At 39.8% G+C, this 27,500-nt stretch overlaps 1 protein-coding gene across 2 annotated transcripts in view; it reads right to left on the bottom strand.

Annotated features, from left to right (window-relative positions):
- The window catches only part of cntfr (ciliary neurotrophic factor receptor), a 723,314-nt gene that overhangs the window by 529,985 nt on the left and 165,829 nt on the right, over window positions 1-27,500 (bottom strand). The window lies entirely within an intron of this gene.

Raw genomic sequence — 27,500 nt, 5'->3', positions numbered from 1 at the left:
CCTGTCTTCCTGCCCTGATGTGGGATCTGAGCCGAGGATGCCGTTGTGGCTTGTGCAGCCCTTTGAGACACTCATAAATTAGGGCTATACAAATTGATTGATTGATTTAATTTGGCTTACTACTTCACTGGTACGTCATTTTAAGTGGTCTGGCACTTCATTTAGGGTGGTCCACCATATCCTTTCATGGGGTCTGGTATATCATTTTAAACGGCCTGCCACATGATGTACAGTTGTGGTCAAAAGTTTACATACACTTGTAAAGAACATAATGTCATGGCTTTCTTAAGTTTCCAATCATTTCTCCAACTCTTATGTTTTTGTGATAGAGAGATTGGAGCATAGAACTTTCCTCCAGAAGGTCTTATCTTTGTCCATGTGATGTCAGATGAAACACAAATGGAGCTGTTTGGCCACAATACCCAGCAATATGTTTGAAAGAGAAAAGGTGAAATAAATTATATTTATATAGCGCTTTTTCTCTCGTGACTCAAAGCGCTTTACATAGTGCAACCCAATTTTTAAGTTATATGTAAACCAGTGTGGGTGGCACTGGGAGCAGGTGGGTAAAGTGTCTTGCCCAAGGACACAACGGCAATGGCTGGGGTGGCAGAAGCGGGGATCGAACCTGGAACTCTGGAACCCTCAAGTTGCTGGCACGGCCACTCTACCAACCGAGCTATACCGCCTCGGTATAGCTGACAGTTATATATGACAGTTTAAAAAAGCAGCTTTGTGTTATTATAGTCAACAGGGCAACTTCTTCTCGTTACATTTCACCCGTTTGCTCTTTTTGATGTCTTTTTTTTGGATAGTATTTTTGCAACGAGCCTTTAAAAAATGAGCTGCGGGCTGCAAACGTACTTTGGAACGCTTCTGACCTAGGAGACACGGCGACAGCGAAAGGTAATACCTTTAATCACAGGAACACTATCCCTACCGTCAAACATGGTGGTGGTACTATTATAATCCAGCCCTGTTTTTCCGCCTATGGAACTGGTGCTTTACCTCCAAATTCTTCAGGACAAGCTAAAATCATCAGCCTGGAGGTTGGGTCTTGGGCGCAATTGGGTGTTCCAACAGGATTATGACCTCAAACACACCTCAAAAGTGGTAAAGGAATCAGGCTAGAATGAAGGTTTTAGAGCGGCCTTCCCAAAGTCCTGACTTAAACATGTGGACAATGCTGAAGAAACAAGTCCATGTCAGAAAAGCAACACATTTAGCTGAACTGCAACAATTTTGTGGTGAAAAATGTAAGCAGAAGTTTGTGGATGGCTACCAAAAGCGCCTTATTGCAGTGAAACTTGCCAAGGGACATGTAAGCGAATATTAACATTGCTGTATGTATAGTTTTGATCGCTCACATTTTCAGTAGAGCCATCATAAATTAAAAAAATAAGCAAAATTCATGAATGTTTTTTTGTGACCGACAAGTATGTGCTAAAATCATAAAAAATTAAGAGTTGTAGAAATGATTGGAAACTCAAGACAGCCGTGACATGATGTCCTTTGAAATTTTGTAAACTTTTGACCATGACTGTATGTGACCTGTAAAAGGCTGGAAATATTCATTTCAAATTTGGACAAATAATTTAGATTCTTCTTTAAGAAGGGTGTGTTCCAACTATCGTGGGATCACACTCCTCAGCCTTCCCGGTAAGGTTTATTCAGGTGTACCGGAGAGGAGGCTACGCCGGATAGTCCAACCTCGGATTCAGGAGGAACAGTGTGGTTTTCGTCCTGGTCGTGGAACTGTGGACCAGCTCTATACTCTCGGCAGGGTTCTTGAGGGTGCATGGGAGTTTGCCCAACCAGTCTACATGTGCTTTGTGGACTTGGAGAAGGCATTCGACCGTGTCCCTCGGGAAGTCCTGTGGGGAGTGCTCAGAGAGTATGGGGTATCGGACTGTCTTATTGTGGCGGTCCGCTCCCTGTACGATCAGTGCCAGAGCTTGGTCCGCATTGCCGGCAGTAAGTCGAACACATTTCCAGTGAGGGTTGGACTCCGCCAAGGCTGCCCTTTGTCGCAAATTCTGTTCATAACTTTTATAGATAGAATTTCTAGGTGCAGTCAAGGAGTTGAGGGGATCCGGTTTGGTGGCTGCAGGATTAGGTCTCTGCTTTTTGCAGATGATGTGGTCCTGATGGCTTCATCTGACCGGGATCTTCAGCTCTCACTGGATCGGTTCGCAGCCGAGTGTGAAGCGACTGGAATGAGAGTCACCACCTCAAAGTCCGAGTCCATGGTTCTCGCCCAGAAATGGGTGGAGTGGCATCTCCGGGTTGGGTAGGAGACCCTGCCCTAAGTGGAGGAGTTCAAGTACCTAGGTGCGGCATCTTCAGTAATGCGGACTTTGTACCGATCCGTTGTGGTGAAGAAGGAGCTGAGCCGGAAGGCAAAGCTCTCAATTTACCGGTCGATCTACGTTCCCATCCTCACCTATGGTCATGAGCTTTGGGTCATGACCGAAAGGATAAGATCACGGGTACAAGCGGCCGAAATGAGTTTCCTCCGCCGTGTGACGGGGCTCTCCCTTAGAGATAGGGTGAGAAGCTCTGTCATCCGGGAGGAACTCAAAGTAAAGCCGCTGCTCCTCCACACCGAGAGGAGCCAGATGAGGTGGTTCGGGCATCTGGTCAGGATGCCACCCGAACGCCCCCCCAGGGAGATGTTTAGGGCACGTCCAACCAGTAGGAGGCCACGGGGAAGACCCAGGACACGTTGGGAAGACTATGTCTCCCGGCTGGCCTGGGAACGCCTCGGGATCCCCCGGGAAGAGCCAGACGAAGTGGTTGGAGAGAGGGAAGTCTAGGCTTCCCTGCTTAGGCTGCTACCCCCGCGATCTGACGTCGGATAAGCGGAAGATGATGGATGGATGGATGGATAATTTAAATTGTACAGGGTTTTTTTTGTGTGGTGAAAACCATCTATGTCGGTTCCTGCTTATCACCACAACTTACATTATCAATGCAAATTATCCATTAATCAAAAATCAATCAAGCATAATTAGTGCCCCATAACGAGGCTGTTATACGTTTCTACTCATTTAGATTCACTTTTACAAGCGGCCCCTTTGAGGGCAGCCAAAAAAGGTGTGTGACACCCCCCTGCCCTATGTCCTGCTCAAGGGCGCTATGACTACCAATCAACCTTCATCTCCTCTTAGGTCCCACACAAGCTGGGGATGGTAAAAGACCTTCTGGGGCGAAAGGAGAAGAAGGACGGCCGTTCTTTGGCTGGCTCACATAACCCAAGACATGTTACAGGTGAGTGGGAGGATGCAGAGGGACCGGGGTACCAGAACACGGACAGAAAAGGAGTGCTAGGTGGAGTGGAGATAAGGTAGAAGGGGTTAAAAGGGACAGACAGATACAGCAGTGGGAGAGAAAGAGCCGGGGAAGTCTATACTCGGATCAATGGGTGGCCTGTCCTCTGCTGCGTCTGCATTTCCTCTGGCACACATAATAAGGCCCTCTCAGTACCACGTGTGTGTGTGTGATTGCGTGTGTGTGTGTTCCTGTGTTTCTACCCTTCTTGAGACATCAACAAGGACAAGTAGCTCCAATATGAGGACCGGTGAACAAGTTAGGACCAAAATTATGGTCCCAATACGGAAAAAAACATTGTATCTAACAGAAAGCCAAATACTAAAGTCCGTGAACATTGCTCCAAAGTCAGGATTTTTAGTTGATTCAATGTGCGTACAAAGGTAAACATTGACAGGCATTATAAGACAGCACGTTTCCTTACGTACAATAGGTTTGAAGTTGGTTTATCTATTTACCGTATTTTCCAGACTATAAGGCGCACTGCTGATAAGCGGGTCTATTCAGGTCTTCTTTTAATACAAAAGGCGCACCACCGCACTATAGGGTGCATTAAAGGGGTCATATTATGATTCTTTTTTTCTAAATTTAAATGTTGGATTGCTGGGGCAGGGGGCTAAGAGTGAGGCTCACAAACAGACTGGACTAGTTGGTAGAGAAGGCCAGTAATGTGGCGGGAGTGGACCTGGACTCTCTGGCGGTGGTGTCAGAGAGGAGAAGTCTAGCAAAACTCTTATCCGTTATGGACAACACTCCCCAACCAATACACTCGGACCTTGCGGAGAGAATGAGCATGTTCAGTGGAAGGCTCAGACTCCTTAAAAGCAATACGGAACGACACAGGAGGTCCTTCGTACCAACAGCCATCAGACTGTATAATGCATATGTTCCTTGACTGCACTTAAATGTAGAATATATTTATACTATTCATATATTATATATTATATATATGTTATATACTATTTATTATTAGTATTACTGTTTATTTTGAGCGACCTGTGGTGCTGAATTTCCCCCAGGGATCAATAAAGTATTTTCTGTTCTATTCTATGATATTCTATTCTAACATGTAATCGTGGTTCTTTGCTCAAAATGTTGCATAAATTATGTTTTACACATCATCTTCAAGTCGCTTTCTGACGGTCTCTTCAGGATGCGCCGTTTTGTGGGCGGTCTTATTTACATGGCTCATCTCCGACGGCGTCTTTTCCCCGTCATCTTTTTGTAGCGGTGTAGCGTGCAAGGACGGGAGTTGAAGAAGTGTCAAACGATGGCGCTAACTGTTTTAATGACATTCAGACTTTACATCAATCAATAACGGAGCAGCATCTCCTCATCCGTGGCTCACTAGTGCAACAGCAACACTCGAAATGTGTCCCATGGAAAACCGTCCAACCAGAACCCTCTAATAACTAAAGTTCCTTGGGTGAATAATGTATACTCACTACACCGGTATGTTATAGTGCTTTCATGGCGAGTTTACTGACGGATAAAAGTAAGAACTTTAAACTACTTTATATTAAAAATGGCAACAGTGGAGGATGGGGCGGTATAGCTCAGTTGGTAGAGCGGCCATGCCAGCAACTTGAGGGTTGCAGGTTCGATTCCCGCTTCCGCCAACCTAGTCACTGCCGTTGTGTCCTTGGGCAAGACACTTTACCCATCTGCTCCCAGTGCCACCCACACTGGTTTCTATGTAAAAAATTAGATATTGGGTTTCACTTTGTAAAGCGCTTTGAGTCACTAGAGAAAAAGCGCTATACAAATATAATTCACTTCACTTCACTTCACATAAGAAGATAGAGAAAAAGGAGAAGCTTATCCACTACGACAAAGGTGGACGTGCATACATTTTCAGGACTTATGCAGATGTCTCACCTTCAACAGCGTCTTATTCCCGTCACCGTTGTTGTAGCGGTGTAGCGTGCAAGGACGGCAGTGGAAGAAGTGCCAAAAATATGGCGCTAACTGTTTTAATGACAGTCAGACTTTACTTCCATCGATAACGGAGCAGCATCTCCTCATTCGTGGCTCACTAGTGCAACAACAACACCCGAAATGTGTCCTGTAGAAAACCGTCCCACCGGGACTCTCTAATACCTAAAGTTCCTTGGGTGAACAATGTAAACTCACTACACCGGTATGTTTTAGCACTTTCGTGGTGAGTTTACCGACAGATTTAAATAAAAACATTACACTATTTGATATTGGAAACAAGAATAACAAGTGTGTGCTCCAATTACTGTATCACAAAAATATAGGAGTTGTAAAAATGATTGGAGATTCAAGACAGCCTTGACATGATGTTCTTTACGAGTGTATGTCAACTTTTGACCGCGACTGTACATGTCATGAACATTATTTTGGTTTAGTCTAAAATATTGCTACCATTATAGTATTTGTCAGTAATAAAGTCATTAAAATGTATTATTTTCCCAAGCTTAGCAATCATTTTGCATTTGCGTTTAAAACATTCCAAGGATATTTACTGATATTAAAACACTACATCACAGTATCATCACTATCAGGTCCGTCCAGACCAAGGTGCAGTTCCATGTTTATCAGAGTATATCTGCAACCTGCATCTCAGTCCGTCCCAAGGTTGTACGCCACGAGGGAGGAGAAGGTTCAAGTTACTCTAATGCATCATGGCTGCTGGAGGACATGCCCATCACACACTGTCTCGCCCTATCTGACTTTGTCTTTGTCTTCCCTCACACACACCCGATGATACCCGGGGGTCAAAAGCCTGGCCTTAGACTTGTGTTATTATGCTCTACGGCGCCACCTGGGAGTGGTCTGCTCTAGTCTCAAAGCGAATCACTTGCGTCCAAAAATAACTAACAAAACTACGCTTCTGCATTAATTGCCAAACCGTGCAAAAATCTGCAGTTTTTACGCTTTCGGCCAATACCTGAAGCTGGTGAAGACATAACTTTACTGTCTTACTTAACCCGGCAGTCCAGTCTAGCGATTGCTTTACTTTAGGAGCTTCTCCGAACTTTTTCTCAGGTTTAAATACCGATGACATCTATTAAACAGACAAGAAGCAAGGAATCATGCAGAGACAGAGTTAAATTTAGCTCAATGAGGAGAGACGTTTTGGGACTTCACGCTCAGTTACAATCTCCTACCACGCTGTAAGGTCCAGTCCCACATGCTCCTCTATTTATTTTGGAGGTCCCTGGCTACATCACTGAGGCTGCGTCTGAAGAAAGGTGGTATCTTCAACAGCCCCAGTTAGACACAATATATGAATATTCATGAAATGCAAATGCACCGACACTCGGGGTATTGCCCTGTCTCTGCTCTGTCTGCGTCACGGCACTCGATGTTCGCCCTTGGCAGTCAGCAGGCCGCTTCTGGACACAAACACTGATACAAGACGACTTGCAATGTTTGGATTGCAAGTTGTCCCTTTGCATGGATAGAAAAGTACAACTTTAGCACAATTGATAATAACTATAGCAACGGCCTTTAAGCATAAGAGTTGTGTGATAATTTACACAGAATTATTTTAACACCTTTAGAATCTAAAGTTTAAAGTTTCGACAAGCTGGAGGGTGCAAGCTACCCTTTTCTGGCTAAGAACCATGGCCGGAGAGGTTCTGGTTCTCATCCTTTAGGGTATCAAACAGCCAACAGTACAAAGCCTCCAGCCCAGTCGTCACCAACCTGTGGCTCTCTAGTGGCTCCCTGGAGCATTTTTAAAAACATTATTGGAAACGGAAAAAGATTATTAAATAAGATAATTTTGTCCTGTTAATTTTGGCGGTTCTTGAACTCACCGTAGTGAGGACTGTGACGCAACAGTTTGTTTACATGTAAAATCTTCCACTGTCTCATTTTGTCCACCAAATGTTTTATGCTGTGCGTGAATGCACAAAGGTGCACTTTGTTGGCGTTATTGACTTGTTGGAGGGCTAATCAGGCATATTTGATCACTGCAAGCTAATCGATGCTAACATGCTATTCAGGCTAGCTGTATGTACATATTGCATCATTATACCTCGTTTGTTGCTATATTTGAGCTCATTTAATATCCTTTACTTTTATCCTCTTTGTATATAATTTAGTTTTGCATGTTTCATTGCACATTATCTGTATGTAACATTGGCTGCATTTCTGATAGTTAGTTGTTTGTGGGCCATGTTGTTCCAGACCACAGCAAACATTACCGAGCTTGCCAACGATTGTAATAAATCTATTGGAAGAAGACTGCCAGTCGTTTCCTTTAACTTGGACACACACATCTATACATTTGGCCATTAAAAAACAGTCATTTCCAGGATTTGTCTCACCTTCTGAGAAGCTTCTGATTTACTAATGGTTTGTAATGTTGTAAAAATGTGCAGAATAAATATTACATTTCAACATTTCTGTCTGCAAAGACTTTCTTCAGCCTGTGACACAGTAATGTTGATAGTAGGCTATTATGGGTAATATAGACACTTACATCATGTGTTGTCGTCATTATAAGACTTATATAAGACTTTTAATGTCATTTGGATAGTAGACTATTATTGCTAATACTTACATCATGCGTTTCCTTCATTACAAGACTTAAAAACGACATTGAAAGTGATTTTGATAGTAGGCTATTATAGGTAATATAGACACCTACATCATGCATTGCCTTTATTATAACACTTATACAAGACTTTTAAAGTCAATTTGATAGTAGTCTCTTATAGCTAATATAGACACCTACGTCATGCGCTGCCTACATTATAACACTTATATATGTCTTTTAAAGTAATTTTGATAGTAGGCTATTATAGCTAATAAAGACACTTACATCATGTGTTGCCTTCATTATAACACTTATATAAGACTTTTAAAGTCATTTTGATAGTAGGCTATAATAGCTAATATAGACACATCATGCGTTTCCTTCATTATAAGACTTATACAAGACTTTTAAAGTCATTTTGATAGTAGGCTATTATAGCTAATATAAACACTTACATCACGTGTTGCCTTAATTGTAAGACTTAAAAACGACATTGAAAGTAATTTTGATAGTAGGCTATAATAGCTAATATAGACACTTACATCATGTGCTTCCTTCTTTATAAGACTTAAAAACGACATTGAAAGTAATTTTGATAGTAGTCTATTATAGCTAATATAGACACTTACATCATGCGCTGCCTACATTATAAGACTTATATATGACTTTTAAAGTCATTTTGATAGTAGGCTATGATAGCTAATATTACATCAAGTGTTGCCTTCATTAAAAAACTCATATACAACATTTAAAGTCGTTTTGATAGTAGGTTATTATAGCTAATATAGACACTTACATCATGTGTTGCCTTTATTATAAGACTTTTCTAAGACTTTTAAAGTCATTTTGATAGTAGGCTATTATAGCTAATATAGACACTTACATCATGCATTGCCATCATTGTAAGACTTAAAAACGACATTGAAAGTAATTTTGATAGTAGTCTATTATAGCTAATATAGACACTTACATCATGAGCTGCCTACATTATAAGACTTATATAAGACTTTTAAAGTCATTTTGACAGTAGGCTATCGTAGCTAATATTACATCAAGTGTTGTCTTCATTAAAAGACTTATATACAACATTCAAGGTCATTTTGATAGTAGGCTATTATAGCTAATATTACATCAAGTGTTACCTTCATTAAAAGACTTATATACAACATTCAAGGTCATTTTGATAGTAGGCTATTATAGCTAATATGGACACTTACATAATGTGTTGCCTTCATTATAAGACTATTTTTTTGTGGCTCCAGACAGATTATTTTTTTGTATTTTTGGTCCAATATGGCTCTTTCAAGGTTTTTTGGTTGCCGCCCCCTGCCCTATAGGGAATCAAACAGCCAGTAGAACAAAGGCCCCAACCTAATGAAGGCAGAACACTTACCACAAGACACCACGAAGGACACGATGAAATGTATTTTCCAAGTTCAAAAAGCCCATGAAGACTGCTTCATTAAACTCTCTCATCCACCCTCCAGTCTTCTGGCAGCGGTCTAGAACTAGCCTAGTGTTCCCTCCTGGATCTGAGGCTCCGCTAACAGCTTGACTCTCCTCTCCAGCACTGGAGTGTCGATCAAACCCTCTCTCTCCGGGGACCACCGTTCCAATCTGGCTATGCACAGTTACCAACCTCCACTTCCACGCAATGTTGCAGAAGATGTCTCAGTCACGCCACTTCTGCTGCTTCCAGTAAAGAAGTCATCTTGGAAAATGTCAGCAAAAATATTACGAGTTTTCGAACCATCAGATTAGGGTTGGTACTCGTATAGAATCGCAATACAAATGAATAAAAAAAAATGGAACTGTACTCTGGTTGAAAATGACCAGTTCCAAATGTATTTATTTATAAATTTGTTTAACGGGCTTGACGGTGCATCGTCGTCTCGTCAAGACGGGTTTTACGAGCAGAGGAGCATGTTCGGCAGCGCGCACACACCGAGTACTTACAAGCAGACACAGAGTGTAGACAGAAAAGGGAGAACGGACACATTTTGGTGTAAAAAGTAAAGATAAAGGTGAAGTTATAACACTGAAAAACCCTCAGGAAGATGGCTTTAAGACATGGCTAGCTAGCTAGCGGCTAACATTTATCCGCAGTCGGCAGTGTGTTAGCTACTATCATTCTCATTGCAGGACGAGGAATAGCGAAACATTCTTCACTACGCACTGTAGGAGGATACAATAGCTCACTGGCATCACAATGTAAACATCCACTGTAATGATACCAAGTACAAGAGTGTATCCAGTCGACACTACTATGAATATATCAATCTTTTTTATCATCACAAAACGTTATTTCCTTTTTTTACAATTCACATGTTTATAGACTCAGGAAATACGTCCCTGTACACATGAGGACTTTGAATACGACCAATCTATGATCCCCATTTAGGTATCGTATCGATACCTAAATGGTGGTATCATCCAAAACTAATGTAAAGTACGAAAGAAGAGAAGAATAAGTGATTATTACATTTTAACAGACGTGTAGATAGAACATGTTAAAACAGAACATAAGTGAATGAACAGGTAGAAAATAATAATCCATTTTTACAGCTTGTCCCTTATAATGTGTTCAAAATAATAGGTGTATAATTAACACAATATGTTACTGCAGACTAATTAGGAGTCTTTGTTTGTTTACTTACTACTAAAAGACACGTTTTTTAGTATGTTCACTATTTTTTTAAGGACTAAATTGCAATAATGAACGTATGTTTCATGGACACTTAGATTTTTTTGTTAAAATATAGCCATTAATGCCATTTTTGGTAGAAAAAATATCAAAATACATTTTGGTACTGGTACAAAAATATTGGTATCGGGACAACCCTATTTCAGATCATACTTATACACTCCCAGTAGGATAAATCCTACTTCTCAGCTGTATTGATTGCAGTATACTTCATATTTACAAGCAGAGGTGGGTAGTAACGCGCTACATTTACTCCGTTACATCTACTTGAGTAACTTTTGGGATGAATTGTACTTCTACGAGTAGTTTTTATGCAACATACTTTTACTTTTACTTGAGTATATTTATAGAGAAGAAACGCTACTTTTACTCCCCTCCTTTCATGTACATTCAGCTCGTTACTCGCTATTTTTTTTTTAATCGATCTATTAATGTTTGTTTTGTTTCACCAATCACATGCAGTCACTGGTGACGTTGGACCAATCAAACAGAGCCAGGCGGTCACATGACCGTAACACGTCGAATCCGACTTATAAAAGTAGAAAAACTTATTGGGGTGTTACCATTTAGTGGTCAATTGTTCGGAATATGTAATGTACTGTGCAATCTACTAATAAAAGTTTCAATCAATCAATCAAAAGTGTAAAGGAAAAAAGACACTTTTTATTTCAACAGTACTTCCCGTCAAAAGCCTAAAGGCTGATCGCACAGTTCCTGTCTTCACAATAAAAGTGCCGCTCCAACGCGCCTGCGCTAACAAAATAAGAGTCTCCGAAAGCCAGCGCAAACAAGCTAGCAAACTACAGAGTTTGCCACCAATGTATTTCTTGTAAAGTGTATAGAAACGAATATGGGAGCTGGGCAGATAAGATGCCAAAAACCAACGACTTTCATGTGGTATTAAACAGAAAGGAAGAACTTTTTTTCTCCTCCATTTAAAAACGTGGACGTTTTCAGCACTACTGATTCCAATCAATGCAAGTCATCAGAATCAGGTAATACACCAACTTATATTCTTGTCTTCATGAAAGATAGGAATCTATATGTTAAACATGCATGTATATTCATTAAAACACCTTTAACATGTAAACAAAAACGGCAAAATAAATAAATATAAATTATATACTGTGTACATGTATATATATATATATATATATATATATATATATATATATATATATATATATATATATATATGTATATATATATATATATATATATATATATATATATATATATATATATATATATCCATTTCCTACCGCTTATTCCCTTTTGAGGTTTCGGGGGGAACTGGCACCTATCTCAGCTACAATCGGGCGGAAGGCGGGGTACACCCTGGACATATTAATATATATGATGTGTGTGTGTATGTATATGATACGTGTGTGTATGTATAAATGAGGTAGATCACCTCGACTTGGTCATTTATTAAATAATTGACTGATGTTGAAAAACTTATTGGGGTGTTACCATTTAGTGGTCAATTGTACGGAATATGTACTATACTGTGCGATCTACTTATAAAAGTTTCAATCAATCAATCAAAAGTGTAAAGGAAAACAGACGCTTTTTATTTAAACCGTACTTCCCGTCAAAAGCCTAAAGGCTGATCGCACAGTTCCTGTCTTCACAATAAAAGTGCCGCTCCAATGCACAAAATAGGAGTCTCCGAAAGCCAGTGCAAACAAGCTAGACAACTACAGAGTTTGCCACCAATGTATTTCTTGTAAAGTGTATAAAAACGAATATAGAAGCTGGACAAATAAGATGCCAAAAACCAACGACTTTCATGTGGTATTAGACAGAAAGGAAGAACTTTTTTTCTCCTCCATTTGAAAACGTGGACGTTTTCAGCACTACTGATTCCAATCAATGCAAGTCATCAGAATCAGGTAATACACCAACTTATATTCTTGTCTTCATGAAAGATAGGAATCTATGTGTTAAACATGCATGTATATTCATTAAAACACCTTTAACATGTAAACAAAAACGGCAAAATAAATAAATATAAATTATATACTGTGTGTATATATATATATATATATATATATATATATATATATATCCATCCATTTCCTACCGCTTATTCCCTTTTGAGGTTTTGGGGGGAACTGGCACCTATCTCAGCTACAATCGGGCGGAAGGCAGGGTACACCCTGGACATATTAATATATATGATATGTGTGTATGTATATATGAGGTAGATCACCTCGACTTGGTCATTTATTAAATAATTAATTGACGTTGAAAAGCTTAATTGGGTGTTACCATTTAGTGGTCAATTGTAGGGAATATGTACTGTACTGTGCAATCTACTAATAAAAGTTTCAGTCAATAAATCAATGAATGCTTACTGAGCCTATGGTGCTGTTAAGTTATTGTGGCTCAATTTCCTTTTTTTTATTTTAATGTATTATTATTTAATATATATTATTGTTTTAGTTGCTTAAGAGATATTCCAGGCTCTGAATTTGCTCATTGCTATTTTTATGTTTTTGTGCATTATTTGTTGCCGTAATCAGGTTACTCATCAGTTACTCAGTACTTGAGTAGTTTTTTCACAACATACTTTTTACTTTTACTCAAGTAAATATTTGGGTGACTACTCCTTACTTTTACTTGAGTAATACATCTCTAAGGTAAAAGTAGTCTTACTTGAGTACAGTTTTTGGCTGCTCTACCCACCTCTGTATACAACAAGTAGAGGAAATGAAAACAAATGCCTCATGTTTGCTTAGCATGCTTAATGAACCATTTGTTTTGCCAGCAATGGTGCGAAGTTTTAACAGGACTCAAGGAACTACAGTTTTCTTAACAGCCAAATCTGCTATTCCATGACTATAAATAGTGGTCATCAGGCTAAACACCATCAAGCAATTTGCTATGTCGAGCCGGAGCATGTGAGGGTGTTGCATTTATTCATGTATTCAGTCTTTTCCCAGTGAGTATAGACTCGCAAAAGAGATGACAAATCACTCGGTGTGCGTTCTTCAGGCTACTATCGAGCTGTGCAAACCAAGAATGTTAACACAAAAGGGCTCAAAAGGGAACGTGAGGCATTGTTTGAAGGCAAAACTGTTTTCCTTTACATCGCTGAGTTCAACACAGTGCTGCCCCAGAGAATAAAAAAAATACAATAAAATGTTGGACTCTACAAAAAAACACAGACCGTACAGTGTCCAACTGGATGCTCTACCAACAGTTTTGTCAGGCTGGCCCCTGACAGTTTGTTTGTGTTGTAGTTTTTTCCTGTGTGTGTAGTGTTTCTTATTTTGTTGGTTTCCTGTCTTTCTCCTTGAGCGCTGTTTCCCCTCAGCTGCGGCTGATTGGCACCTGGCCACACCTGGTGTCAATCAGCCCGCTCCTATTTGAACCTGTTTTGTCCTCCAGTCGAGGGCTGGATTATTGTATTGTATTGTCGCTCCTGTCGTGTCGTGTCGTGTTGGATCGTTGGAGCTTAGCGGTAAGCTATATTTGCTAGCTCTTCATAGCTTACTGTCTTTTTTTCCCTGCTTCCAGTTTTGTTTGTTCATAGCCTAGTTTGTTATCTTCCAGCTCCCATGCTAGCTCTTTTTGTTTGTTATCCGCCTTGTGCGCGCTTTCTGTTAGTACCTTTCTGTTTGTTCTCTGCATGTTGGGGTTAGACACAAACAAACTCTGACAGATAATAATCCAGCCCTCGACTGGAGGACAAAACAGGTTCAAATAGGAGCGGGCTGAGAAGGAGACAGGCATTGAACTCTGACAGTTTGTTTGTGTTGAACCCCAACATGCAGAGAACAAACAGAAAGGTACTAACAAAAAGTGCGCACGAGGCGGATAACAAACTAAAAGAGCTAACATGGGAGCCGGAAGATAACGAACTAGGCTATGAACAAACAAAACTGGAAGCAGGGAAAAAAAGACAGTAAGCTATGAACAGCTACCAAATATAGCTTACCGCTACGCTGCAACGACCCAACACGACACGACACCACAGGAACGACAATACAATACAATAATCCAGCCCTCGACTGGAGGACAAAACAGGTTCAAATAGGAGCGGGCTGAGAAGGAGGCAGGCATTGAACAGGAAAACGTGATTTAATTAAAATACTACAAAAAGCGCGCACGAGGCGGATAACAAACTAAAAGAGCTAGCATGGGAGCTAGAAGAAAACGAACTAGGCTATGAACAAACAAAACTGAAAGCAGGGAACAAAAGACAGTAAGCTATGAACAGCTACCAAATATAGCTTACCGCTACGCTGCAACGATCCAACACGACACGACACGACAGGAGCGACAATACAATACAATAATCCAGCCCTCGACTGGAGGACAAAACAGGTTCAAATAGGAGTGGGCTGATTGACACCAGGTGTGGCCAGGTGCCAACTTGTCAGGCTGGCCCCTGACAATTTGTTTGTGTTGTAGTAAACAGCTACCAAATATAACTTACCGCTACGCTGCAACGACCCGACATGACAAGACACGACACGACACGACAGGAGCGACAATACAATACAATAATCCAGCCCTCGACTGGAGGACAAACAGGTTCAATTAGGAATCGGGCTGATTGACACCAGGTGTGGCCAGGTGCCAATCAGCCGCAGCTGAGGAGAAACAGCGCTCAGGGTGAAAGACAGGAAACCAACAAAATAAGAGCGCTGACAGGAAATACTACACACACAGAAAAAAACTACAACACAAACAAATTGTCAGGGGCCAGCCTGACAAGTTTAGTACCTTGAAACATAAACAAAATCTGGGAAATTGAGCACATCGACTGGACAAGCCATTTAAATGACCGGCTGCCAGCGTCTTTTTTAACAACTTTTTAAAAATGTCTGCGTCTCACTACATCACCCTTTTGAGCCCTATATCAGAAAAGTTGTTTTAAATCCTAATTTTCACTACATGCCAAATTGGTTCAAACAACCGTTTTTGGTAGTTATGCAAAGTGACAAAGAACTGTTTTTAGGTTTCAATAGTGGTCCATTTAGACATGCTTGGATAATTGCAATCCATCAGATTGTCTCAAAAGTGTAGTGGTTATAGTGTGAATGCTCCAAAACATTCACACTATATGGTTTTCTACACCAAAATTAATCTATTTATTGTTATTTTTCTACAGATTTTGGCGCCTTCTATCTTCCACATTTTTCACCCGATTCACAGTGTTCCAACTTCAAACTGTTCAGCCTCTTCGAGGATTGTGGGTTTTTTCTTGACGAATTCCCAAAAATTCCTAAATTTCCCAGTATTCCAGGTTTTCCGGGACATTTTTCCCATTCAAAATTAATTGGCCATTTTACAGACTTCCACCGTTTCTATATTTTTCAACCTATTCAAACCATTCTACCTTCAGCATATTCCATCATTCTGGAAATGTAAACTTCCACTTTTCCAAATAAAAAAAATATATATTTTTCAGAATTCCTGCTTTTCTAAAGCCCTATTTCCACCTTTCTTTCTGGCGATTACTTCTCCCACGTTTTTCAACGCATCTCAACCGTCCCACCACCAAATGATTACTCTTAATCAGGACAACAAATAAAATTGTTTTTTGAAAAGGAAAAAATTCCGGTTTTCCCGAAATTCCAGGAATTCCGTATAACAATTTCTCAATACAATTTAACAATTTAACATTTCTCGACCGATTTGGAAAATTTTATCACCAAATATTTCAACTCATTCAGACCATTTTCAAACAAATTCTCGTTCTTCCCGAAATGTCCAAAATTTTGGGAAATTCCCATTGAAATGAATGGAGCATTTTTCAAAATTCCACAATTTCCACATTATTCAACCCATTCGAACCATTCCACCTTCAACACATGCCACCATTCTGGAAATTCAAACTACCCTTCTTTCAAATTCCTAAAAATTCCAGATTTTCCCGAAATTCCCTAACACCATTTACAAACGTTTGTACTACTTCAACATTTTTTGCCCGATTTAAACAATTGTAACACCAACCGATTCAGCTCATTCAAGACATTCTCTCACAACTTGGACTATGGGATTTTTTTTTTCCAACGCAAAGGATGATTTGCACGAGCCAGTGAATGTAAGTACATTTTGATTTATTTAACACTATAACTCAAAAAAAGGCAAAAAAAAAAAAAAAAAGGCGCGCACAATGGCGGAGAACAAACTTGACTAATCAAAACCAAAACAGCACAATGGCATGACTATATACATAAACCAAACTGAACAACTGTGACATAACAAAACCAACAGCATGACAGATATAGCATGGCTTGGCATGAAGGTGTTGAGGAATACGGAGGTAAGTAGGTCGGTAAAGTTGCCAGGACGAAGAGCGGAAACAGAATGGCTTAAATAGCAGGGTGATTGAACAGGTGCGTGACATGACAGCCAAAACTAATGAGTTGCTATGGAAACAAAGAAAACAAGGAAGTGCCAAAGCCGGAAACAAGTGTACAAAAAACAAAACCGAACATGACAAAAACAAAACAAAACATGATCCATAGGCGTGACACATTCATGCTCCAAATCATTTTCCAAAAATCCCGCTTTTCTGAAATTCCAAAATTTTCAGGAAGTTCCAATAGAAATGAATAAAACATTTTTCCAACATTTTTCATCGTATTTAAACCATTCCGACATTAACACATTCCACTCAATCCGGACATTCAAACTAACATCTTCCCAAGTTCCAAACCAAATTCCTGTTTTCCTGGAAATTCAAACTCTTCAACATTAAAACCATTTTCAACATTGAGACAATTTCAATTTTCACACCATTTCAACATTCATCTTACATTCCAATAACATTTCATTTCAGCGTCAGCTCTTCACCATTTAAACTATTCCAACATTCAAACTATTCTTACATTCACTCATTCTTACGTTCAATTTCAGCATCGGAGCGTTCACATGCAATTCCTTCTTCTAGTTGTAAATAAACTCTCTCACCATAAAACTAAATATGCGTATTTAAGCCATGTATCTTTCAATTGCAGTTCTTTGAGAAAAATAAATACTCAAGAAGCATTCGGTGGAATAAACGTCTCTTAATCCTGTTAAACAAACCAGATAAAACATTACGAGTCGGCGATGACTTATGTTGTTAATTTATTGAAAAAACGCTACGCAATTAAGGCTGTGACACTTTGCTGGCATCGTGTTGTGGTTTTTGTTCTCTCGTGGATGCAGTTTTAGATGGCCACAGCTTGAAGGTAAGAATGATGATTTATTTAACTATAAAAACGGACTAGGAACAGAAAATACTTGCACAAAGGCACGAAAGACAAAACGAACAGAAAGCGCTAGCATGTGAGCTAGGGACAAGCAACAGAATAGCATGGAAGCTAAAGTACACAAAAGTCTTTACCACAATGCGGGAATAGCGTCGTCACCTGTTGCATCAAACAGCAAATAAGAATCCCAGACCGAATGAAAAACAAGGGCAGGCTTAAATAGAAGGGATAATCAAAAAGCAGGTGCATGTGAAGAACAAAAGGCAGGTGACACACATGGGTTACTATGACAACGGAAATAAAACAGGAAGTGCCACCAGGAACTAAGGAGTCAAATATTACAAGGATGTGATACAAAACAGAACAAAACCAGAATATGTCATGATCCGAGAAGGGGATCATGACAAAAGCATCTCATTAGGTAAACAATGAAGTATAATGGAACTCACGATTGACATGTTCATATTTTATTGTATTGAGTAGGTATAGAGTACCAGAGGTGGGTAGTAACGCGCTACATTTACTCCGTTACATTTACTCCAGTAACTTTTGGGATAAATTATACTTCTACGAGTAGTTTTTATGCAACATACTTTTACTTGAGTATATTTATAGAGAAGAAACGCTACTTCTACTCCGTTCCATTTATCTACATTCAGCTCGCTACTCGCTACTTTTTTATATCGATCTATTAATGTTTGTTTTGGTTTTTCAAAGTAGGATGTATGCATGCCTGCTTTTCACCAATCACATGCAGTCACGTGTGACGTTGGACCAATCAAACAGAGCCAGGCGGTCACATGACCCGACTTAAACAAGTTAAAAAACTTATTGGGGTGTTACCATTTAGTGGTCAATTGTACGGAATATGTACTGTACTGTGCAATCTACTAATAAAAGTTTCAATCAATCAATCAAAAGTGTAAAGGAAAAAAGACACTTTTTATTTCAACCGTACTTCCCGTCAAAAGCCTAAAGGCTGATCGCACAGTTCCTGTCTTCACAATAAAAACGCCGCTCCATCGCGCCTGCGCTAACAAAATAAGAGTCTCCGAAAGCCAGCGCAAACAAGCTAGCAAGCTACTATGTTTGCCGCCAATGTATTTCTTGTAAAGTGGATAAAAACGAATATGGAAGCTGGACAGATAAGATGCCCAAAACCAACGACTTTCATGTGGTATTAGACAGAAAAGAGGAACTTTTTTTTCTCCTCCATTTGAAAACGTGAACGTCTGATTCCAATCAATGCAAGTCATCAGAATCAGGTAATACACCAACTTATATTCTTGTCTTCATGAAAGATAGGAATCTATATGTTAAACATGCATGTATATTCATTAAAACACCTTCAACATGTGAACAAAAACGGCAAAATAAATAAATAAAAATGATATACTGTATATATTAATGTATATATACAGTATATATATATATATATATATATATATATATATATATGTATATACATGCCTATTGAGGCTATGGTGCTGTTAAGTTATAGTGGCTCAATGTGCCATTTTTTTTAATTTTATTTTAATGTACTATTATTTAATATATAATATTGTTTTAGTTGCTTAAGAGATATTCCTGGCTCTGAATTTGCTCATTGCTATTTTTATGTTTTTGTGCATTATTTGTTGCCGTAATCAGGTTACTCATCAGTTACTCAGTACTTGAGTAGTTTTTTCACAACATACTTTTTACTTTTACTCGAGTAAATATTTGGGTGACTACTCCTTACTTTTACTTGAGTAATACATCTCTAAAGTAACTGTACTCTTACTTGAGTACAATTTCTGGCTACTCTACCCACCTCTGTAGAGTACATTAAAACACCCAATGTAAACAACCCAAAGAAAATGTGTTAGATTGGAGAAAGTTGAAGAGAAAAGTACTCTTGATGATAGTCACAGTAATAAAAATATGATTTGATTCACTTTTTTTTTCATCCTTCTTTCTTTCAGTGCTCCGGTTTGCAGCCACGCACTAACTGGCTCATCACTCCATGATTAAAGATTTGTACGATCTAAGATGACAGCAGTTGGAAGAAAAAGATGTCAAAAGGGGGTATATAAAAAAAAAAAAAAAAGAGTGGAAGATGAAAAAATGACAAAAGGTATAAAAATAGAGATGTGGGAGGAGAATGATAAATGATTTACTGACATGCAGGCTAAGGTCATCAGGGCTTAAATATTCATTACGGGTGTCAAGGCGAAGCTTTTAGATCTTCAAGGATAAAGTTTCACTTCTTTTTTCATTTGATGTTTATGTTTCCTGAATTATGCATCAAAACGAATGTTATAAATACATTAAATAATCCCGTTCTTATGTTTTTTTTCTTCTTTTTCTGAGGAAGGTATGTATGTATTGTCCCTCAGCACCAGATGAAGGTCTGAGCACTTCTGGTTCTGAAAGGTTCTAAAAACATGTGACATCCTTAGAGGAGTTGGAGTGGACATGTTCAGATGTCCATTTCAAAAAACAGATCTTTGGTTTTTAATCTCACGGTCCCATTTTAAAACAAAGGATTCTTGGTTGATGCTGCCTTTGAAGTCCTGCACCAGGGTTGATGCATTGTGGGAAATCTTTCACCGACCCACTAGGGCAGGGGTCGGGAACCTTTTTGGCAAAGAGAGCCAAGAATCCCAATATTTTAAAATGTATTTCGGTGAGAGCCATATCATTTTTTTTTTTCAACACTGAACACACCTAAACGCATGCATTTTTAAGTAAGACCAACATTACTTGAGTATAATAGGTCTTTTATACTTTGTAATAAAATTGATATTCTGAAGCTAACCGTGGAGGGGGCGTAGCCTGCGGGCCTGCAGCGAAGCGGGGTGTGCCAGGACCGGCCTCGAAATCAGCGACAGGTGCGTAGACAATCCACCTGGGCCTTGTTATCTAATCACCTGTCGCTCTGTTATAAGCAGCAGCCAGGAGGAGAGACGGGGTTGGAGCTGGAGCCAGAGTGTGAGCGAGAACGAAAGAGAAAAAGACAATTGCTGGAAAGCAACTGAGAGACTTATAGAAAAATAAAAATAAAAATATCGTAACCCTGAAACAGGCTTTCATGTCGGTGCTTGGTGGTCTGAAAAACCCCCAGGAGGGCAAGCCCTAAAAAAAAAAATAATAATAAATAAAGTGCGGTAGAAAAAGGATGGATGGATTCAAATGCATGAGCATGTTTAATATTTTGAACATTATTTTTAACACTTTGATTACAAGTGGAATTAGTCATTACTTATTGTGTTAAGCAGTGTCAGCTCAGATTTATCTGAGAGCCAGATGCAGTCGTCAAAAGAGCCACATCTGGCTCTAGAGCCATAGGTTCCCTACCCCTGCACAAGGGGCAATGTTTCCTAGTCCACTCACAAAGATATCATTTTTATACCAAATAAATTGCGAAAACCTTTTTGAATCTAGAATCGGAAAGTGAGGTGACGTTCCACGTCCCAAGAGCTTGCTTATGTAGCCGAGGATGGGACCGCCAAGAGCCCTGCCTTCGCCTGCCGCCCAGCTCTATGGCCCCTGCTATGGGTGGTGAGCCCATTGGAGGGGGGACCCACGTTGCCTCTTCGGGCAGTGCCCGGCCGGGCCCCATGGGTACAGGCGCTCGCCATCGTGCCCCCAACTCCGGACCCGGTGACCCGCGTCCGGGCGAGGGAAATCAGGGTCCTTTGTTTTTACTTTTCATAGAGGTCTTCGAGCTGCTCTTTGTCTGGTCCCTCACCTAGGACCGGTTTGCCTTGGGAGACCATACCAGGGGGCTTAAAGCCCCCAGACAACATAGCTCCTAGGATCATTGGGACAAACAAACTCCTCTACCACGGTCAGGTGGAAACTCAGACTAATGCGGACGTTGTACCGATCCATTGTGGTGAAGAAGGAGCTGAGCCGGAAGTTAAAGCTCTCAATTTACCGGTCGATCTACGTTCCCATCCTCACCTATGGCGTTGAGGGGTTCCGGTTTGGTGGTCGGGGGATTAGGTCTCTGCTTTTTGCAGATGATGTGGTCCTGATGGCTTCATCTGGCCGGGATCTTCAGCTCTCACTGGATCGGTTCGCAGCCGAGTGTGAAGCGACCGGAATGAGAATCAGCACCTCCAAGTCCGAGTCCATGGTTCTCTCCCGGAAAAGGGTGGAGTGCCATCTCCAAGTTGGGTAGGAGACCTTGCCCTAGGTGGAGGAGTTCAAGTACCTAGGAGTCTTGTTCACGAGTGGGGGAAGAGTGGATCGTGAGATCCACAGGCGGATCGGTGCGGCGTCTTCGGTAATGCGGACGTTGTATCGATCCGTTGTGGTGAAGAAGGAGCTAAGCCGGAAGGCAAAGCTCTCAATTTACCGGTCGAGCTACGTTCCCATCCTCACCTATGGTCATGAGCTTTGGGTCATGACCGAAAGGATAAGATCACGGGTACAAGCGGCCGAAATGAGTTTCATCCGCTTAGTGGCGGGTCTCTCCCTTAGAGATAGGGTGAGAAGCTCTGTCATCCGGGAGGAGCTCAAAGTAAAGCCGCTGCTCCTCCACATCGAGAGGAGCCAGATGAGGTGGTTCGGGCATCTGGTCAGGATGCCACCCGAACGCCTCCCTAGGGAGGTGTTTAGGGCACGCCCAACCGGTAGGAGGCCACGGGGAAGACCCAGGACACGTTGGGAAGACTATGTCTCCCGGCTGGCCTGGGAACGCCTCGGGATCCCCCGGGAAGAGCTTGACGAAGTGGCAGGGGAGAGGGAAGTCTGGGCTTCCCTGCTTAGGCTGCTACCCCCGCGACCCGACCTCGGATAAGCGGAAGAAGATGGATGCAATCGGAGAGTTATTATGAATTGTAATCAAACCGAATCGCGATTTGTTGTCAGATTCACAACCCCAGCATAGTGTCAACAAACGAATCAACAGATTAGTCAATTACTGAAATAATCGATAGCTGCAGCCTTGTTCTGTAGAAAATGACACAACTGGAAATCAGCATAATTCTGTAGTTGTTCATTGAAATAATCATTTTTCTCCTTATGTCCACTTTACCTCGTCAACTTGCTCTTGCATCATTCCTCTCATCTATTCCTTCCTCTAGCTTCCTCCATACTTTTACACTACACACACACACACACACACACACACACACACACTCACACACACACACACACACACACACACACACACACACACACACACACACATATTATTGTATTTCTTACCTTTTTGGGACCTCCGAAAATTGCCTACCTCTTTAGGACCACCCTTTCTGGATATATAAAGATTTGCATTTACCACATTAATAATATATACAAACTATGTAAATATAAAAAAGCTTTTTGTGAAAAATTAGTTGGATTTTCATAAGAAAAATATCACAATTTCACAAGAAAAACTTTTAATTTTGGCAGCGTTATAATAAAAGTCGTCATTTTACGCAACGCAAGTCAAACTGTTGCAAGAAAAACTGAACATGTTCAATATCATGATAAAAGTTAGGATTTTACTCAATAACAGTCGCAATTTTACTAGAAAAGTGTAACACTTTGGCAATTTTATGAAAAGGGTCGTAATTTTACTCGACAAAAGTCACAATTTTATAAGAAAACTTTAGAATTCTGGCATTATTCTAATAATAATCGGAATTTTACTTGGCAAAATTACGACAAAAGGTCATAATTTTACTCAAAAAATGTTACCGTTTTACAAGGACAACAAAAAAAATTGGCAATATTGTGATAAGAGTCAGAATTTTATATGACAAATGTGAACATTTTGCATTACAAAGTAATAACTTTACATAAAAAGTAGTTATTTTACGAGAAAATTTTGCAATATTACAGACAGAAAGAATATGAGAAATTATTCCCAATTTTAAAAGAAAAAAGTCAACACTTTGGGAGAAAAACATTGCTTTTAGTTAATATTTTTTGTGTGTGTGTAATTGTTTTTTAATCTTCATTATTTACTTCAAGTTATTACAGTATGTCTCTATATACATATATGTTTTTATTATACATTTTTCGCCAAAAGGGGCGCATTTCAATTTCTTACACACACTCGTTATTACATTTGTTGACCAGAGGGCAAGCACTTCTAATTCATACACACACTTGTTATTTCATATGTTGACCAGAGGAGCAGTACTTCAAATTGTTAAACACACTTGTTATTACATATGTTGGGAGAGGAGGAGCACTTCTAAATTGTACACACGCTTGTTTTTTTATATGTTGACCAGAGGAGGGGTACTTCTAATTTTTACACACACTTATTACATATGTTGGCCAGATGAGCTCTTCTAAGTTGTACACACACTTGTCATTTCATATGTTGACCAGAGGGGAGCACTTCAAATTGGTGAACACACTTGTTATTACATATGTTGGGAGAGGAGGAGCATTTCTAAATTGTACACACACTTGTTTTTTTATATGTTGTCCAGAGGAGGAGTACTTCAAATTGTTAAACACACTTGTTATTACATATGTTGTGAGGGGAGGACCACTTCTAAGTTGTACACAAACTTGTTTTTTTGATATGTTGACCAGAGGAGGAGTACTTCTAATTTTTACACACACTTATTACATATGTTGGCCACAGGAGGAGCTCTTCTAAATTGTACACACACCTGTTATTTCATATGTTGACCAGAGGAGGAGTACTTCAAATTGTTGAACACACTTGTTATTACATATGTTGGGAGAGGAGGAGCATTTCTAAATTGTACACACACTTGTTATTTCATATGTTGACCAGAGGAGGAGTACTTCAAATTGTTAAACACACTTGTTATTACATATGTTGTGAGAGGAGGACCACTTCTAAGTTGTACACAAACTTGTTTTTTTTGATATGTTGACCAGAGGAGGAGTACTTCTAATTTTTACACACACTTATTACATATGTTGGCCAGAGGAGGAGCTATTCTAAATTGTACACACACTTGTTATTTCATATGTTGACCAGAGGAGGAGTACTTCAAATTGTTAAACACACTTGTTATTACATATGTTGTGAGGGGAGGACCACTTCTAAGTTGTACACAGACTTGTTTTTTTGATATGTTGACCAGAGGAGGAGTACTTCTAATTTTTACACGCACTTATTACATATGTTGGCCACAGGAGCTCTTCTAAGTTGTACACACACTTGTCATTTCATATGTTGACCAGAGGGGGAGCACTTTTAAAAGTGACACACAGTCAGTTTGAAAAATCCCTCCTTTTTGGGACCACCCTTACATTGATACATTTCACCATAATGGGTGCAAATGAGATCTCTATTTTTTTGTTTTGTTTTTTGTAATGAAGTGAAGTGAATTTTATTTATATAGCGCTTTTCTCTAGTGATTAAAAGTGCTTTTACATAGCGAAACCCAATATCTAAGTTACATTTAAACCAGTGTGGATGGCACTGGGAGCAGGTGGGTAACGGACACAATGGTGTAATGTGCTTAAGGCAAACGAGTCCCGGACCACATATGGCGCTTAAAATCAGCCGTTCACCTGGCGGGTTTTTTTTTCGGCGTTGAATTGGGAAGTCCTTCTTTAGCTGGCGTCTTGTTTTATGCACTTTAAATCAACGTGCAACATTTGTATGCACGTTAAATCAATATTACAAATCCTGACTTTGGAGCAATGTTCACAGACTCTAGTATTTGGTTTCTCTATTAGATGCAATGGTTTTCCTTATTGGGACCATGATTTATGTCCTAACTTCTCATTTGGAAGCTACTTTTCCTTGTTGATGTCTCAAGGAGGATAGAAATACACGAACACACACACACTCTTCCCTTTACTTCCTGCCTATCTCCCCTCTTCTTCCTCCTGACTTGTTTTCTCCACGCCATTGCTTTCTCCCTCTCTCTTCCACTCACTGTTGGGTGTCCTATTCCTTCTCTCTCTGGGTGAGGCAGACCTCCTGACGTCTCAGTATTGATCATCCCATCTCCCTATCCTGCTGTCTCTCACACACACACACACACACACGCACACACACACACACACACACACACACACACACGCATGCATTAGGGTGACAAGATAAAAGGCTTTGTAGGCCCTGAGGCAAAAACAGCTAAACATGAGACCAGACGCTTTCAGCTTCAAGTGTGCAGATACTGAACTGGAGTGTTTCTTAACCATAGGACCGGGGCTCGTTGTCGGGCCGCCAGCGTCCCCTGGGGGGCCCACCAAAAAATATTTGTTCCTCAGCTATGGGCCACAGTGGTACAGTACACTTTTCCACCACTTGTGGCAGTCAAGACAATATCAAACAAACAGAAGAAGTCTGGAGCTGAGGTCATAGAGAAGTTTCTCAAGTGCAAAAAAATATAACTAAAGGTGTGAAGCTGTATTTTTATTTGCGCTTTAATTTTATCAACAGTTTGGTAAAGAAACATTAATTATTAATTTTAGCACAACGTATTTTTTGTCAGCTATGTATGAGTCCCTTCATATGCAGTCTACCGTATTTCCTTGAATTGCCGCGGGGGTGCTAATTAATTTAAAACCTCTTCTCACTCCTGCGCTTACCAAAGGCATGCGGTAAAAGTAAGCATGGGCTAATTATGTTAAAACGTCTTCTCACTCCGGCACTTACCAAAGGCATGCAGTAAAAATTTGAGTGTGATGTAACCTTGAATCCTACTGAATAGATCTTAAACTTCTTCCCTTTATACGATTTCAAGTTACCGGTATTGAAATCAGCCTGCTCCATTTTGAAAATGATGACAGTCACGAGTTTGACCAAGCGGTAATACTAAGCGTGCGCTAATTATTTTGCGGCAACTCAAGGAAATACTCTGTCAGTATTTTTTATTTTTTATTTTTTTTTAAATAGCCTCACCTATTTGACACAATTTAAAGAGAAAAACTTGGAATTTTGCCAGCATTATAATAAAAGTCGTCATTTTACGCGACGCAAGTCGAAATGTTACAAGAAAAACTTGAACATCTGTGCAATATTCTGATTAAAGTTGGAATTTTACCCAATAACAGTGGCAATTTTACAAGAAAAGCTTAGAACTTTGGCAATTTTATAAAAAGTGTCATAAATTTACTCCAAAAAAGTCACAATTTGATAAGAAAACTTTAGGATTCTGGCATTATTCTAATAATAATTGGAATTTTACTTGGCAAACCTTCACTTTTTTTTGTTTTTTTTCCAGAAACCAATCCATCGCTGATGTTCTGAGAACTAACTAAGACATAGTGAGAGTTCCTTCTGTTGCGATACACTTCCCGGATCACATCTTTTGTCTGTTTTTTAAGTCCTTTTTGTTTTTTTTGGATTGTTTGTACTCTTTCGGTGCTAAGTTTGTATGTGCACTTCCTGTTTTTGTTACCATGGTTCCTCATTTGTTCCACCTGCCATGCCGTTTGACACACACCGGATGGCAATTGTTACTTTAGTATTTAAGCCTGCAATCTACCTCAGTTCGTCCTTGGTTCGTCACTTGCTATATCAGGGGTCGGGAACGTTTTTGGCTGAGAGAGCCATGAAAGCCAAATGTTTCAAAATGTATTTCCGTAAGAGCCATATAACATTTTTCAACACTGAATACAACAAAATTTGTGCATTTTTAAGTATGACCAACATTTGTAGAGTTAAATAAGTCTCTTATGCTTTTTAACAACATTGTTATTCTAAAAGTTAACCAATAATACATATAATACTTCTTACCATTAATGCGACATCTTGAACAGGTGCGGTAGAAAACAAATGGTTGGATTAAAATGCATGAGAATGTTTTAT

Source organism: Nerophis ophidion, linkage group LG17 (assembly GCF_033978795.1).
Source record: "Nerophis ophidion isolate RoL-2023_Sa linkage group LG17, RoL_Noph_v1.0, whole genome shotgun sequence".
Classification (NCBI taxonomy): Eukaryota; Metazoa; Chordata; class Actinopteri; order Syngnathiformes; family Syngnathidae; genus Nerophis; species Nerophis ophidion.
The sequence above is the reverse complement of the archived record's forward strand: the minus strand, read 5'-3'. Positions and strand labels throughout refer to the sequence as shown.